General features: G+C 41.5%; 1 protein-coding gene across 2 annotated transcripts in view; it reads left to right on the top strand.

Moving 5' to 3' along the window:
* tnr (tenascin R (restrictin, janusin)) overlaps positions 1–15,486 on the top strand; it is a 128,071-nt gene that overhangs the window by 39,002 nt on the left and 73,583 nt on the right. For both annotated transcript variants that reach the window (XM_086043504.1, XM_086043503.1), the window contains exon 3: positions 6,963–7,008. The gene's annotated coding sequence lies outside the window, so the exon portion shown is untranslated. The remainder of the gene's footprint in view (positions 1–6,962; positions 7,009–15,486) is intronic.

A 15,486-nucleotide genomic window follows, 5' to 3' on the forward strand; every position in this document is an offset into this window, starting at 1 on the left:
ATCAGTACTGACTTGTATTAACTTGTTTGAACTTTGTTTTTTTATTGCGATTGTTGGACCTGTTGCAGTTCACGGACCACTGGGCCGTCTCTGTGGCTCTTCCTCAAGTGCAGCCGCTGGCATCAAAATGCATCGTCTTAAGAGAAGGGGATTCGTATCTGCTGTTGAAAACAATTTGCATACAAGGCACCAAAGCTTTCCAACAGGTTCGCTTTTACGAGCCATTTTGGCAAAACATCCTCTCGCTGGTTCATGACCCGCAAAACAAAACAGTCAATGTGCGCTTCGTGCATTGTGAGGTAATAGATGAATATTTCATAACATATCTCACCTGTGTTTGATTTGAATGAACTCCCCGCGTATGCCTACGCTGCTCGCTTGCTAAGCTGACATATCTGCCCACCCACCTGTGATGAATATTTATAAAACATATGTGGACCAAAGGCTAAAGACGGCACATTTTAATTTTTGGCGCGCAGCTAGCTTGTGTTCCTTGACACGTGCTCCTCCAGCGGTGTGATGCTGTCCATGGTGCTGAATTAGGCAAACCCTCAAAGCTGCAGCGAAACACAAGGAATACGGGCCATCGGTTTTCTACGAAACCCAAAATATCAAAATTGTGAGGCACTCATGTTGACCACGATGGCATTGCGCTGTCCAAATGACATTCCTTCAACCAGCGATGGCACTGAAAGTCTTCCAAGCGACAAACGTCTTTGTCCACAATGCAGCTCCGCTGGCTTCACGGCATCGTTAAAATGCAGCTAATTTAGCTCAGCGGTTGTTTACGGGCATAAGTCACGTCTCTGTCGGTCACATTTCAAGGCTGTCGGACTTGATAACATAAACCCAATTAACAGAAAGTGTAAAATATGCTAAATATGCATGCGTTCAAATTAAAAAATGATTGGCTGCTGAAAGCTGGAAACACATTTTTTTTTATTTTGCTCATTTGCTATTCTGTTTATTTCAGTTTTTTATTCTGCTGTTCATTTATTCCAGCCATTCCTTCATCATTTGGATCCCTCCAACTTATGTTTGCCTCATGTTGTTGTTTTTTTTGTTGTTTTTTGTTTTTTTTGGGACAGCCACTTCATTAATCCCCTTCACGGTTTACTATTCATCAATTATTATTAGCATATTTTTCTGTGGAATCTCTAGCTATTCACTGATAAAAAATGCTTATTTGTCATCATAACAATGTCTCAATAGGAAAGTAGTACAACTTGTCGAGGAAGCGATTCAGCGCGACTGAGAGACAGGTTTTGGAAACCAATGTTGTATGTAATGTTCAATGTAATGTTGAATTTGTCATGACATGGTTAGACATGATTTGTTTGTATATAGTCACGGAAAGTATTCATCTAGGCACTTACAAGAGTGTTTTGGGAGGCTTCAATTACTCGTATCTTTTGCTATTTGCGGCAGGTCTTGCTCCCTGAATAAACATTTATTATTTTATCATTAATTAGTGCGTTCAACAAAGCGTGCAACCCCTCACCCTTACCACGCACAGAAATAATAACGCCGGCCTTATTAACCTTCACCTGTTTAAGAGAGGTTGTAATGTGTAGTAAAATGCAAATCCACTTCTGCAATTACATCCACCGTATTCACATTTTGAAATGACCTTTCCCTCTCTTTCTTTTTCACTCTATCATCAGAAACACTGCGCACGGCAACAGTTTGAGCCTGACCGCCGTATAACAGAGGCGCGCGAGTGTAAGTCGGTCATGAAAGCAGGGGTCTGTTTGGCGGCTGGCTGTATTTCCTCTGCCCTTAAACACGTCCAGGTGGGAGCCATAAAGGGTGTTTATGAGGCTGACAAGTTGACAATGCAGCCTTGTCATGCTCTGATAATAAGGCCCGGGCCGGGCCAAAGCCTTGTTTCAGCTGGTCGGGGAACAGGCAACCTCTCTTCTGGGTGCTGAAAGGAAAGGAGAGGAAGAGGCGAAAGCCTTTTATTGAGGCTGTGAACGCGATGCCTCAGTGCAGTCATCACTGTATAGAGATGGAGGGGCCATCGTGAGTTTCGGTTGATTTGCCGGCAGCACGACGTGGTTTTTCGAAATGATGACTCGAAACCTGAACATTTAAAAAGGGTGAAGTCAACCCAAACATTGTCTTTACAAGAATATGTTCTATGCAGGCCCACTAGTCGAAACATGGCGTTCTGATTAATTTTGCGTTAGTGGAGTAATAGTTAATCCACCCGTTTTAAGCCATTTTGTCATTTCTGTCGACTGAAAATGACATCAGAACTGCTCACGGCTCAGGTAATGAGCAATCATGGCTCAGTTTTAGAAAACAGCTGAGCCGTGATTGGTCGTCACGTGATCCCTGAGCTACTGTGATGTCATCTTCAGTCGACAGCAAGTGAGAAAATGGCCGCCGCCTGAGATGGCTGAAAATTGGTGGATTTGCTACTTTACTCATATTGCCCAAACGCAATATTAAACAGAATGCCATGTTTCGACTAGTGAAAGTGCAGAGAACATATTATTGTAAATACATTTTTGGGTGTTGATTTCCACTTTAAAATCACATGATTTGGAAACTTTCCAAGAAACAACGTTGCACAAAACCTCGATGTGGCCGAAAGCGACTGAAGTGGATGATTGCAAAATAATTATACTAGAGAACTCCCACTGCTCAGCAAGTGATTGAGCATCGACCGACGCGCTGTGACAGAAAGCCTGTGTCGGGTTTTGAGCCTCCGTGTAGAATATACTGTGCTGTATTAGTTTTTTTATTGAACCATAAAAACATGGCATGATTGTCAAGGGATCAGTGGATGGCTAAAATCATGAGGAAATGGGTGAGAATAAGCCGGGAATCAAGTCAGCTGTGTTCACACCCACAACAGCGCAAACGCCCATTTCTCACTGTGCCCTTCTACGAAAATAACAACGAAAGCAAACTCCACACGTGCACAGCTCGACTGCACTGTGCTGGGCACAAAACTAGGGCCCGATGTCACCGGCATAGAGAGATGAACAAAGATGCATTATTTGCAGTCAACAAATAATTTTCTCACCACTTCACTGAAATTGGCCAACTGATATTCTCTCCAGCCACACAAATTTCGAATTAATTTATCCTTTTTAAAAAACAAAAAAAAATAAGGACATTTCTAAGTCCGCCCAAACTTTTGAATGGGAGTGTATGTTAATGTCTTTTTACTCTTTTATGTAGTTTCAACATCGATGTTTAAATGTCAACATTGCTTGATAACGTTTTTATTACGCAGATAGTTTGACTCCTGAATAGTTTATTTCCATTAATCTATCCAGTTCCTGTAGCACTTTTCCCCCATTTAGGTCACCGGTGAACTGATCCCATCAGGTATACCCCTGACTGTTCGCTAGCCAAACTCAAGACACTTAAAGCAAAACAACCGTTCACACTCATATTCACACATACGGAACATTGGGAGTCTACACTGAAGCATGCTTGCATGTTTTTGGAATGTGGGAGGAAACCGGAATAGCCGGCCAGATAAAATCCACACCAGCATGGTCGGAACATGCAAATACCACACTGGAAGGCAAAATTCGAACCCTTAACCTCAGAACTTTGAGGCGTACATGTTAACCGCTAATTTACTATGCTGCCCGGATTATTTGCTTTTGCTCTCGCTGGTAATTTCTGAGAAAAATGTGAATAGCTGAATAAACTGAAATTGAAGAAACAAAATGGCTTAGAGCAGCACTATTCCTTTTTGTATGATTTTTGTGGTTCTTTTTGTTCTTTTCCAAATAAATTGCTTTCAAAGTGCATGCATTAGAAACTCATACATCTTGCCACATTCTATTTTCCTTTCGGTCTCCGTCGTTTTCTTCCCATCCCTTCCCTTCATTGTCCTTTAACGAGCAGCTGGAGATTCTATGTGAGCCAACGACAGACGTGAGTTATAAATCAGCTAATCAATAGCACCAAAGTCAAAGTCCCCGAACTGTATTGCAGGAAAACGCTGTGAATGAGCCTCATTGATCCAGCTGCACAAACTGTTAATTTCTCCAAGAGGCTTTGAGTGTGACAGGCAAGGGCATAGTTTGTCAATGCGCGGTCTAACATATTCCAATGTAAAAGTTCTGTAAGCAGCCAAAAAAGAAAAGACACCCTTTCTTTCTTTGTTTTAAAAAAAAAAAAATTATTGTTGTCCTTTTAGATTAATATGCTGCCGAGTCATCGAATTTATATCTGTGACCTCCATAATTGTCGTTTTACTCTGGATATCAAATAAAAGGGAGATAGATACAAACATAGGATGAATTTGGCTCACTGTTTGGCAAGTCATCATAAAGTATGCCTCCATTTGTCCAAGGGTCAGTTCCTTTGTGTCACAAGGTTTCCAGCGACTGTATTTTGTCAGGGACAAGTGGACAGAAGGCATGGAAGCACTACAAAAGAAGCTGTTTTAATTAAATCTGGCAGATTTACTCGCCTGGCTGGCTTTAAAGCATGGATGGCTCAAGGCGACTGGGGCCGAAAGTGGCCGCTGTAAAAATGACTCATGGAAGTCCGGGGTGGAAAAGAGCCCCCCCGAGGGTCGGGCGGGAGAATTACGGCGGTCGGTTGGAGGCTCCTCTGTAACGAGGACGAATAGATGTGAGGTTTGTCACCTGGTAGAAGGTCAGGGAGCTTCATGGCAGTGCTGTCAACACCTGTGACGTGTAGGTCGTCATCTTCGGGGCGGGAGAGCTGGATGAAAAAGTAAATGCAACCAGAGTACTGGAAACAACTAAACAGTTGAGCTGCTTTTTACAGAATGCAGTATTTAGAGACATGTGGAAGGCAAACTGGGGGAAAAGAAAACTTTTCAAAATGTACTGCAGACGCTGATAGTTTGACCATGATTCTCAACCACATTAGCGTGTCATGAAAGATCATCAAGTGTGCTGCAGGAAATGATCAAAGTTAACTTAAAAGGAGAATCAACCAACCATATTTTTTTTCAAGAATATGTTCTACGCAAGCCTACTAGTTGAAACAAGGCATTCTGATAAATATCGCGTTTGTGGAACAAGAGTTAATCCACTCGTTTTTAGTCATCTCAGGGGGCGGCCATTTTGTCACTTCTGACAGGAGATAATCATTATTTTAGTATACGGCGAAGATCTGACACAAATAGCTAAAATGAGCAAATAATTGATGCCCCCCCAGAAAGGGTTTGTAATTGCTCCTAGATGCCACAAATTAGCAGCAAAGCACTTAATACAGTGAGGACCATAAAGCATCAACGCCATACTTCTAACATGTACACAATCATGAACCCATGTTACATAAATGACTAGTAGTTAGATTACACCGGTCAACAGCAATTTTCAGCAATGTGCCCTGAAATGTATTTTTGGCACTGGTTACAACCCGCTACTAATTAATTAAACCTAATAACACCAAACTTTAGTGGTGTGGTGTGCTGTGATTTTTTTTTTTTTTTGTTAAATATGTGCCTTGGCTCCCAAAAAGTTTAGACCATTACATATGATGTAAATAATCTATACTGGGGGTGTGTGTATCACTAAACAAGCCAAATAAATGCAGATCGTGGTCAGTGGAGTAATGTGGAGGTTAACGTCATTTAAATTAATGAGGAGAAGAGTCAGTCCAGGCCAACTTAAACACAGTATAACTATTATTGATTACTGACCCGGTGTTGGCGCTTGTGGACTTACTTGCCCGCTGTTTGGGTCTCTGCACATGCAAATTGTTTCGAGTGTTCTGTCAGTGGAAACTCAGTCATATATCTGAAATGTAAACAAACAAACAAAAAGAAAATTCGAAGTCTTAATACGAGTAAAAGGCATACACATCCCATTCCAATCATGTAAAGCCTTTATAAGAGTTTTATTGGAACCAGTAGGAGTCCAATTTATTGATTAAATGTACAATTAGTTCTCCAGCTGTAGCTCATGTTACCTCACCACACACCCAAATTACAGTAATTCACTATGTACAGTATGGAGCACTTTTATTTGCTACCAAGTCAATTATCATTGCGTTATAATTAATTAGCCAATGAATTAACCTTTAAGCATTCTGTCAGTAGTGTGCTGTTAATTGTTGATTAATAGTGTCTTGAAGCAGCTGAGGCAAAGCAAAGTGCACCAGATGAATGCACCTACAACAATTTCTTACATATAACCTATTATGCTTGCTACACCAGTTATTCATCTTGAGATAAATATTTGACCTTTATTTCTGCAATCGAAAATTAATTGAGAAAGTAATACCAACGGATTGTTGAAGTACCCCATAATAAATCACGAAATGTCAACTAGACATCCCTGTTTGTGGTATATACAATACAATACAACTTTATTTATATAGCGCATTTCATAACAGCTACAGCTGTAACAAAGCTCTTTACAAAATAGCAATACTGTAATACGATAGTGAAAGCAATTCATTAAAACCAAAAATTATGATACACAGTAGACAGCGGAAAACAGCAGAAAAGTGCCAGTCTCACGTCAGGTCAAACGCAGTGAACAAAATATCCATTTATTTTCAGTGTACTAACCTTGCAGTGTTTATTGTGGTCTGTTTTCAATAAATGTGTCTTATCTAAACAGATGCTGCGATTTTATTTTCTCTGTCTGTGGTATGGGGAGCAACGGCGGGTCATCTTTACCCGGGATTTTGTGCATCCTTTCTTAGGAAAGAGATGATGCAATTTGCTCGAAATACTGTAATGTCCATGCTGTTTTATTCCACACCCTTTATCTGTTTTAATGCGCACAAATGCTTTAATGTGTTTACAAGCTGTGTGTTTCCAAAGTGGACTGTGAGGGAGGAAAAACATTTAAGATAAAAGCGCATTCAATGTGTTTTTGGGTGGATGATATGCTTGAAATGAGCCTTTTCCTTTTTTGCTCTCTTGTGGTTTGAGCGAAGACTCATCCCAAAAATAATCTTGACATGTTTGAATCATGGAGTGTTCTTTGTTCTCTTGACAGGCGAAACCTGGTAAGCCAATACCTCAAGAACAAGTCTGTGCTCAAGGTGAGTTTCAATTTCAGATAAACATCACTTATGACCAGAAAAGCTCTCATTTTAAATGTATTTTTGTCCACATTAATTCAGAATACAAACCACATCTGATATCACTTTTTGCAATAGCTTGCAGCAGCTTGAACTTTTAGCTGCAGGTTGTGTCGCAATGCTGATTTTTTTTTTTTTAAAAAACCTACTCCTTGAGATAGTGCTACATCTAAGGCAAAGAAAAAAAAAAAAAAGAAAAAAAGTCCAAGGCCCCTGAGGCCTAAAAAAAAAAATAAGGGGGGTTGGTGCTTTTTGGGAAAGGGCACTCTCAGACAGTTGGCAATCTTTACACTTAATCCTGCACTCCTACATTTCATATGAAAGAGAACAGTGTTCGCTCTTGTAGGAGTGATACTCCAAGTCATTCTTTGAATATCTATCTATCTATCTATCTATCTATCTATCTATCTATCTATCTATCTATCTATCTATCTATCTATCTATCTATCTATCTATCTATCTATCTATCTATCTATCCATCTATCTGTCCACCTATCGCTCTTTATCTAGCTAGCTAGCTACTGTATCTACCTACTTAGCTAGCTAGTTAGCAATAAAACACATTTACAATGTTTTATTAAAATGAATTAAGGAGTGTTTAAACGGATTCTTTCTCCAAGTTTTGAATAATGTACTGGTCATTTCCTCCCGTTTTTATTGAAAGGCAAAACATTTATTTCATTACGATTGTTTTTTTGGGGGTGAAAAAAATGCGGGATTTTACCGCAACGCTCTGTCACCCCGTCTTAATGTCACTTCTTCAATTAGCATTCACAATGTCACACAGTTAAAGTACAAAGTAGTTATACTTCTGCGCTGTCTCAAATTGCCCTTTCCGTCTTTATTATTTTGTAGGGATGTGGTTTGGGTGAATCCAAGGATAATGTTTGACATTCTGCTATCCTCCGCCTCAAACAGCCGTTTCATATACGGTATCGTCGTTAGCTGCAGAGATTGCCCAGGGCAGACAAGTTGCCTGCTCGCAGTTGTCAAGAATTAGCAAACCAAGAACAAAGCAAAGATTGCACTCTGATCACCTTGCCTTGTAGCATCTTTTGCTATTCATCCGTTTCCCGTGCGCTTCTCTCGTTTTTTTTTTTTGTTTTTTTTTGTACTGTGGCGTAACAAAGGTGCAAGATACTGAAGGCAGACCTATTTTAGGATGTGAGTTACATTCTGTAATTTGAGGGTCAAACCTTCTCATTTCCAGTATGACTTTCAGTTTTTCAATCTCGTTCTTCTTTGGCTGCTTTGTATCAGTCTAGCTTCTTTCATCTTCATGTTGACTTGGTCTGGATTACTCCATCAATCACGTGGCTCGCTTCTGTATCTTGATGACCACTGCGGCATCTGGTTGACTAGCTAGCACTTCGGTCTGTGTGTCCCATAAATCTCCAGTATTGCTCCCTCTCAAGATGCTCTTGCCTGTTTGATTCAGCAAGATCTTTAAGGCCGCGCAGGTCACACTTGCCAAGATTGGTTCGCTTAAAATGAAGTTGAGTGCAGTTTGTTTGATCAAGTTTGAGCGCTGCTATCTGAACTGAGGTAGTCCAAGGTAGTCTTGGTCCACTCAAGTGATGTTCATGACTAATGGGTGAAAAATAATGTAGGAACAAAACACAAAAATGCAAGCCGTTACCAACAACGCTTTTATAGAGTACGTACAACACAAACAAGTGTAAATTAGTCAAAGCGGAACAAGTACATTTTCGTCTGCTTGTACTGTATATTGGCTATCTGACTGCTCTCCCAGCGCCGCCGTTGATGTTTGCTGGTCTGTATTACCACCGTCGCTTGTGGCTTAGCTGGGATGTGTTGTCAGCAAGCTGCGCATGCTGCTCAGCCCTTCAGGGAATTGTGTGCTGATCCTTGTTGGAGCCTCCACATCTCCACTTGTCCTTGTTATCTGGCATCTGAGGATGACCTTGTGTGGCACTTGTCATGTGACACGGTCACATATGAAGCATTTAGCTTGTGTAAGGTCAAACTCTTTCCTACTGGGTCGGCCATCTTACCAGTGAATTGCTGTGTGTTAAAAAAAAAAGAAGGAAACAACCGTTTACAGTAAGTACTGACAAAGTACTTCAATTTTGTGGGCCAAAATAGAAATCCCATTATATTAACTTTTTGAAACATCAGATTTCATATTTTATGTCTTGACGGATTATGCAATGGCTCTCAGAGTGTTGATATCCATCAAGGCCAGGGGCGTACTGGCCAATCGGGAATTTCGGGAACATGTGTTGATGATTGCATGACGGCCGCCGTTCTGTCTCCCCCACGACGCCGTACGCCCAATACCCCCCCTCATCGCTGTACAAAAAATGACAAACATTTGCAGTATATCAAATTGTTTGCCCACTTAAGCTCTTTTTGACCATAGTGTGAAAAGCTTTTAGTTGAGCCCACCCAGCGTCAGTCAAAGAGGAGGAGGAGTGCGGCGCTGCCTGTTTGCCTTTCTAATTACTTCTCATAGGAACCCGGGTATTGATTGTTGCAAATGCCGATTGATTTTCAGCTCGGCTTCATACTATTTGACGTTTGCCCCAAATCCCGCGGAAGCAGTGACGTCTGTCTGACGCTGGAGTCTGTCACATTCGCACATATTTTTTTTTATTTTGGGATCGGGCTTGAGTGTTGTTTTGTGTTCAAAGCTCTGTTGTTGTTCAAATAAGTGTGTAATTGGAGAAGCCGCGGCATTCCGTTCGGTCCAGGCAGCCCAATCAAAAGACATTGATCCGGCCGGGCGAATTGGAGAGATAACCCGAGGCTTGTTCGCATTGGGCCAAATCACACTTAACTTAACTCCCAGTGGTGATCACTATGTCAGAAGGTCACAAGGTGTTCCACCGAAAATCAGCCTAGCTCCCTCAATGTGTGTGGTTCCAACATGCTTGTTTACAGTGCAAAACCCTGTAATTATTTTGGAAGACTTAACGAGGAAAGCAACCGAAACATATTTTTTTCAAGAATATGTTCTATGCAGGCCCAATTGTTGAAACAAGGCAATATGATTAATATGAAATATGAGTTAAGCAGCAAAATCCACCCCTTTTCAGCCATCTCAGGGGGCGGCCATTTTGCCACTTCTGTCGACTGAAAATGACATCACACACCCTCAGGGCTCGGATAACGAACGGGTTCTCCTGTTTTCTCAAGCTGAGCCATGATTGGTCGTTATCTGAGCCCTGAGGGTGTGTGGCGTCATTTTCCGTCAATTTCCGCTTGTCACGTCGAATATGAGGTCGAGAATTGCCAACACGTTCGAAGTCAGACAAACTTAGGCGCCTCACTTTCGAACAGCGTATGCATTATGTATTGTATGAACGGAATATGTGTCCTGGTAACGTATGCGTTGTGATTGTGAGAAATTCTGACAATGTTTACACAGTGTGTCCGTCAGATTTCTTCAAAAGGCGTGTGGTTTACCGTAAGTCATTTTGTTTATTTTACAGGAGTCAGCTTCTCTTTACAGTTAAAATGAGACTTAAAACATTTGTGTAACCCTAACCCTTAATGTCATCATGTCATCATGATTCACATTAATTTGAGCCCACTTTATCAGTTTTGCAGGTAATAGTGTAAGGAAATATGCTTCCAAGTGGGTACCTCAGACCTCTTTAATTCTTTAGAATCCCAAATAATGTTGTCATGCCACTTCCTTTCAGCCTTTCCTGTTTTTTTTGTGTGTTTTTTAAATTTTTTTATTTTTTTTTGCTTTGTCGTCTCAGCAAACCCTCTTTAATCAGAATTTGCCGGCCATAATTTGCAACTCTTGTTCCCGTGAGGAGTTTGAATAATGCAATGCCGTGTCCTTAGCTTCCACTTGAATTTGTCTGCTCAGCAGAGAAAGTGACAAAGACGGGGCTCAGTCGGGGAGGGACGGAAGGAAAGACGGGAGGCCCGCAAAAATGAAAAAAGGAAGTTGGTGCGAAGGCGGACAAAGAGATGGAGAGAAACCGCTCCTGACACACCGTAGAAAAAGATAAATAGAACGACTGATTGCAGCAGAAAGAGCCACACGGTTCAGCATTTCTATGAGCTTTCCAAAGGAAATGTAATGTGATTTGCTTGGGTAATGAGACAAGAAGTCATTTGTACTTTTCAGTGTGGGGTCACTGCTTGTCTTGCCTTTGTTTTTTCTGGCGCATTGTACCTACAGTGCAACGTCATCCTGATTACTGGAAGGTTGAAGACATTTATTTTTAGCAGCGTGGAACATGGCATAGACAGCACATGATGAATGGCAATGGTCTTACATCGTGGCAGCGGCAACCGTAACAAGAGCGTGTCGGGCTGTGACAGTAATTTTCTCACTGCACCATGCGCCTTGTGTCTTCAAAAAATGACAATGGATGAACTTTTGTGAAAATTGTGTATGTGATCATTTTTTTCAAGCAGGAAAGACACACCTTATAGTGCGGTTAGTCGGACCAAGATACTGCAGGGATGCTGTTTTGACTTTGATTTGATTGCGGGGATTCCCCATAGATTAGATTGGCAGTGCGAAGCATGCTTGCAGAACCTACCTTGAAGTCATCAGGATCTGCGCTGGGCCTTGTTTGCTCTTTAACACTCTTTCATTTTTACATAAATTGTCATTCTGTAGGGCCGTGCTGATGACATTTAATGACAGGATATTGCATAGTACCTCAGTGGATTCCTATTTAGCTCGAATGACCTTAACGCGCTGAGCTGCTGTGATTTTTGTAATTAGTTCAGTGCTCCCGCCCTCAGGCACTTGATCAATTTGTAACTCTTATTGACATCCCAGATTATTTGGGCGAGTGAAAAGGTCTCATGTCTTTTGCGCTGTAATGGTAATAATCCAATACTGTACCGCTAATTGTAAAGGTCCCTCTCCGGGCGTTCTGAGTTCCCAATGGGTCTAGGTCAGTGTGTTTGTGAATTTGGTAGACGTGCACCAGCGCATGTGGTTATAAAAAAGTAGACTTGATTGTAGACTCGGAAAAAGCAGGTCTAACTCGTGGCGCAAGTGGCGTGATTGCGATTTTGGTGTAATTGATCGAGGCGCTCCGCTTCCGTGTATGGTGGAAGTCATGGTATTATATTCATAAATTTGACACGAGTGTGGGACAATCCATTTGAATCATTTTGGAAATCAATGAATTGAAAGAATTATAATCTTTATCTAAAAATATTTTAATGGTACCCATGTCACTATTGGGGTCAGGGGTGGTCACACAGGGACGTGCAAGCTGGTCTCCAATTATCCACGTCACGTGCACGGCTGACTACAACATCCGGAAGGGGAGATCTTGCAGTTTTACCCGACAAGTCTATTTCACTTTCCACAATGTCAAGCACGGGGTGTACTCTCCTTTCGATAAAACTCACTTTATCAATAAATAATCTCGTTTTAATCAATGACTCTTGCCTGACTTAAAGAGCAACACTAAGACTTGTTTGAAATATGCCAGTTTGATATCACCTTCCCTCACTGCAGTATTCCTCCTTCTTCAAACCCCTGTGGTAAACCTTTCAATCTACTGCCGTTTTTTGCTTACCTAAGGCCCAGGAATGGCTGCTATACTCACTGTTCGTAATGAGAAGGATTGATTAATAATGTTTAGTACAGGTAAGGAACATTTTTCGTACTTTAGGTCTTTCCCTTTTAACTGTAATTCACCTGCAAGCCTCTGTCGTCAACCACAATCTATTTCGTGTCACTCCTCAGCTTTGAATTTTTATCCTCGCTTTCAGACAAGCATCCAAACACGCATCAAACATAATGCAGCTTTTTGAAAAAATATTTCCTTCAGCCATGCAGTCCAGCTCCAACCCTGGACCTGTCACTGTGAACATCAAGTGACCCTACCCAGAAAACAGGCGAACTATGATGTTTGTAATGTAAGCTCGAGGGCACATTGACGTCAATTTCAGTCGACAGCAGGCGGCGATGTTGCATAAAATGTCGACCTCCAAATATGGCTGCAAACGGGTGGATTAATCGTTTTAAATTTTTTTCCGAGAAGGCAATATCAATCAGCGGGCCACAAAGGACATCTTCTTTTAACGAATGTTTTTGAGTTCCCCTTAAAAACAATTCTGCAAGGAAGACATTTCAGCCAAGAGATTTGAACGACTCATTGGCGGTTTTTCAATCATTGAAATGAAAGCATTTTGGCTACTTGGGTTATCTTTGTGTGACCTCAACATTTGTTTGATGATCGTAATCATTCAAAAGTACGAATTTGAGAGGAGCAAATGCGTCTTCACAGCACTCCCTGTGACGCCCTCGCAAGTGTTGCTCAGATGTTTACTGGAGAGTTTAATTGCTATCCGGGTGATAAGGATTTGTTCATTTTATCACATGAACCCAAAATCTGCAACCATGAAAAAGCAATTACCTGCTTTACTGCTTAAATGTTTGCAGGATCTGGATATAAACTTTCAGTCCTCCACTATTTAGATTCCCACCGTCTAATATGTTTAATTTGTAATTCAATAGGTGATTGTTTCTGTTCAACTTACAGCAAAAAGAACATAAGTAAAAACGTTTTTTTTTTCTCCCGTAATTCCCACTGAAGGTTGCTGAGGGCACCGCAGTCCCCAGCTGGCTCCACTTAAGTGGAGGTAACCAAAGTGAGTTAGGCGGCAGGCGGCCATTTGTCCTGGTTGATGCTTTCAGTATGTAGCCACCCGACATGGAAAAGAGCCCCGGGTGAAAATCGCTTTCCATTACATGTGACCCCATCTATAAATGATGCGCCCTGCTGATACAATAATTTGTTGCCTCACGTATCAACCCGAGCATTTTTTTTTTTTTTTTTGGTATGTGAGAGACATGTGGTGCTTATAGAAATGGCTGCCTAAAAATAGAATATTTTTCCGTTTCCTTCACACGGTGTTTGGATGACGGATGATCCTCGGGAGAGTCCAAAACTTTGCATAGAAAACAATGCAATTTCATGTTTTGTCGTGCGTTTCGTACAAAGTATTTCCCTTAGCGCCCCGCCTCTGTATAATAGCGGCGCATTTCTGCACGGTCAGCTTCTCGCTATTGATGATATTATTAAAGCGCAATGAATGAGGCAACGCCATGCCGAGTCGAGAGCTGCCGGGATGCTCCTGGAAGAGATTTGTCTCATTGCGTAACTCGGCAATCAATAGGACCAAAATAACAAATGATCATGGATCAGGTTTGCCGTTGGTCGCTATCCGTCAGCGCGCGTTGCCGTGCGAACGTACGCGCGCGCGTTTGAGGGTGGCCTATTGATGAAGCGGTTCCGCATGAAATAGCGGCATAGCAAAGCAAACTCATCAGCGCACTCTTGACCTCGCTTTTCTCCGTAGCAAATATTAGTGGGAAAAGATGACAGGCAAGGAGACAAACACGCGCGCAAGAGATTGCTTGTTAGGAGGAGACAGTTGCGTGTTTTAGTTAATTGCTCCATTATTAAACCAATTTGGCTGCCATGGTTACTCGTTCTGTTTAATGAGGTAAGGAGCAACATTAGCCGCACAACTATCCGTCTTCTTTGGAAAATGTCTGATTATGGGAATTCTTTCAGTTCACACCTTCGAATATGTTTTTGTAAATAAATCATATAAATACAAAACACAGTGGTGCCCGGAGGTAAGTGATTGTTAGATAGATTGGAAAAAATACTTTACCAATCTTTATTTAAAGCGGTCAACCCTAACATATTTTCTTCAAGAATATGTTCCCAGCAGGCCCACTAGTTGAAACACGGCATTCTTATTAATTTTACGTTTGTGGAATATAAGTTAAGCAACAAAATGCACTCGTTTTAGCCATCTCTGGGGGCGGCCATTTTGTATTCTGTCGACTGAAAATGACATCACAACTGCTCCCAACGACCAATCACGGCTGACCTGTTTCTGAATCTGAGCCGCGATTGGTCATTGTGAGCAGTTGTGATGTCATTTTCAGTCGACGGATAGATATCAGTCGATAGATATTTTTTTTCAACAGGTAATTTTAGTAATATTAGAGCCTCTATGCATTAAAAAAAAACATCTTTCTGTCTAAAGTGAGTGATTGTAATCACGTCTGTTAGTAACTATCAAATATGTCCACCTGCGTGAGATTCATTCAACAATCTTTATCAAGCTGATCAGCCGCCACCATATTCTAAAAAAGAGCCTGGGTGACAGCCGAAGGCAATCGCTGTGCAAAATCCATCAAGGCAGACCAGTGAATGTGTGAGGTCGCGTACAAACTATACGGACGGTGTGATGATGGAAAGTTCGGGCCTAACAACACGACGTGCGTTTTCTGTGGCATTTGTGGCTGAGAGTTTGTGTCACCGAGATTGTGTTTTATCACAGTGCCAGTGCAGCTCAGAAGAGATTAGAGAGAAACTCTCTTTGGGTTTCTCTGCAAACAGGCGGATCAGTGTGGGCGGAATGCAAACAAAATGCTATTTAATATTCATGATACTAGTGGGATAC

The sequence above is a fragment of the Filicampus tigris genome, chromosome 10 (genome assembly GCF_054856515.1).
Source record: "Filicampus tigris isolate MCC_2025a chromosome 10, RoL_Ftig_1.0, whole genome shotgun sequence".
Taxonomy (NCBI): Eukaryota; Metazoa; Chordata; class Actinopteri; order Syngnathiformes; family Syngnathidae; genus Filicampus; species Filicampus tigris.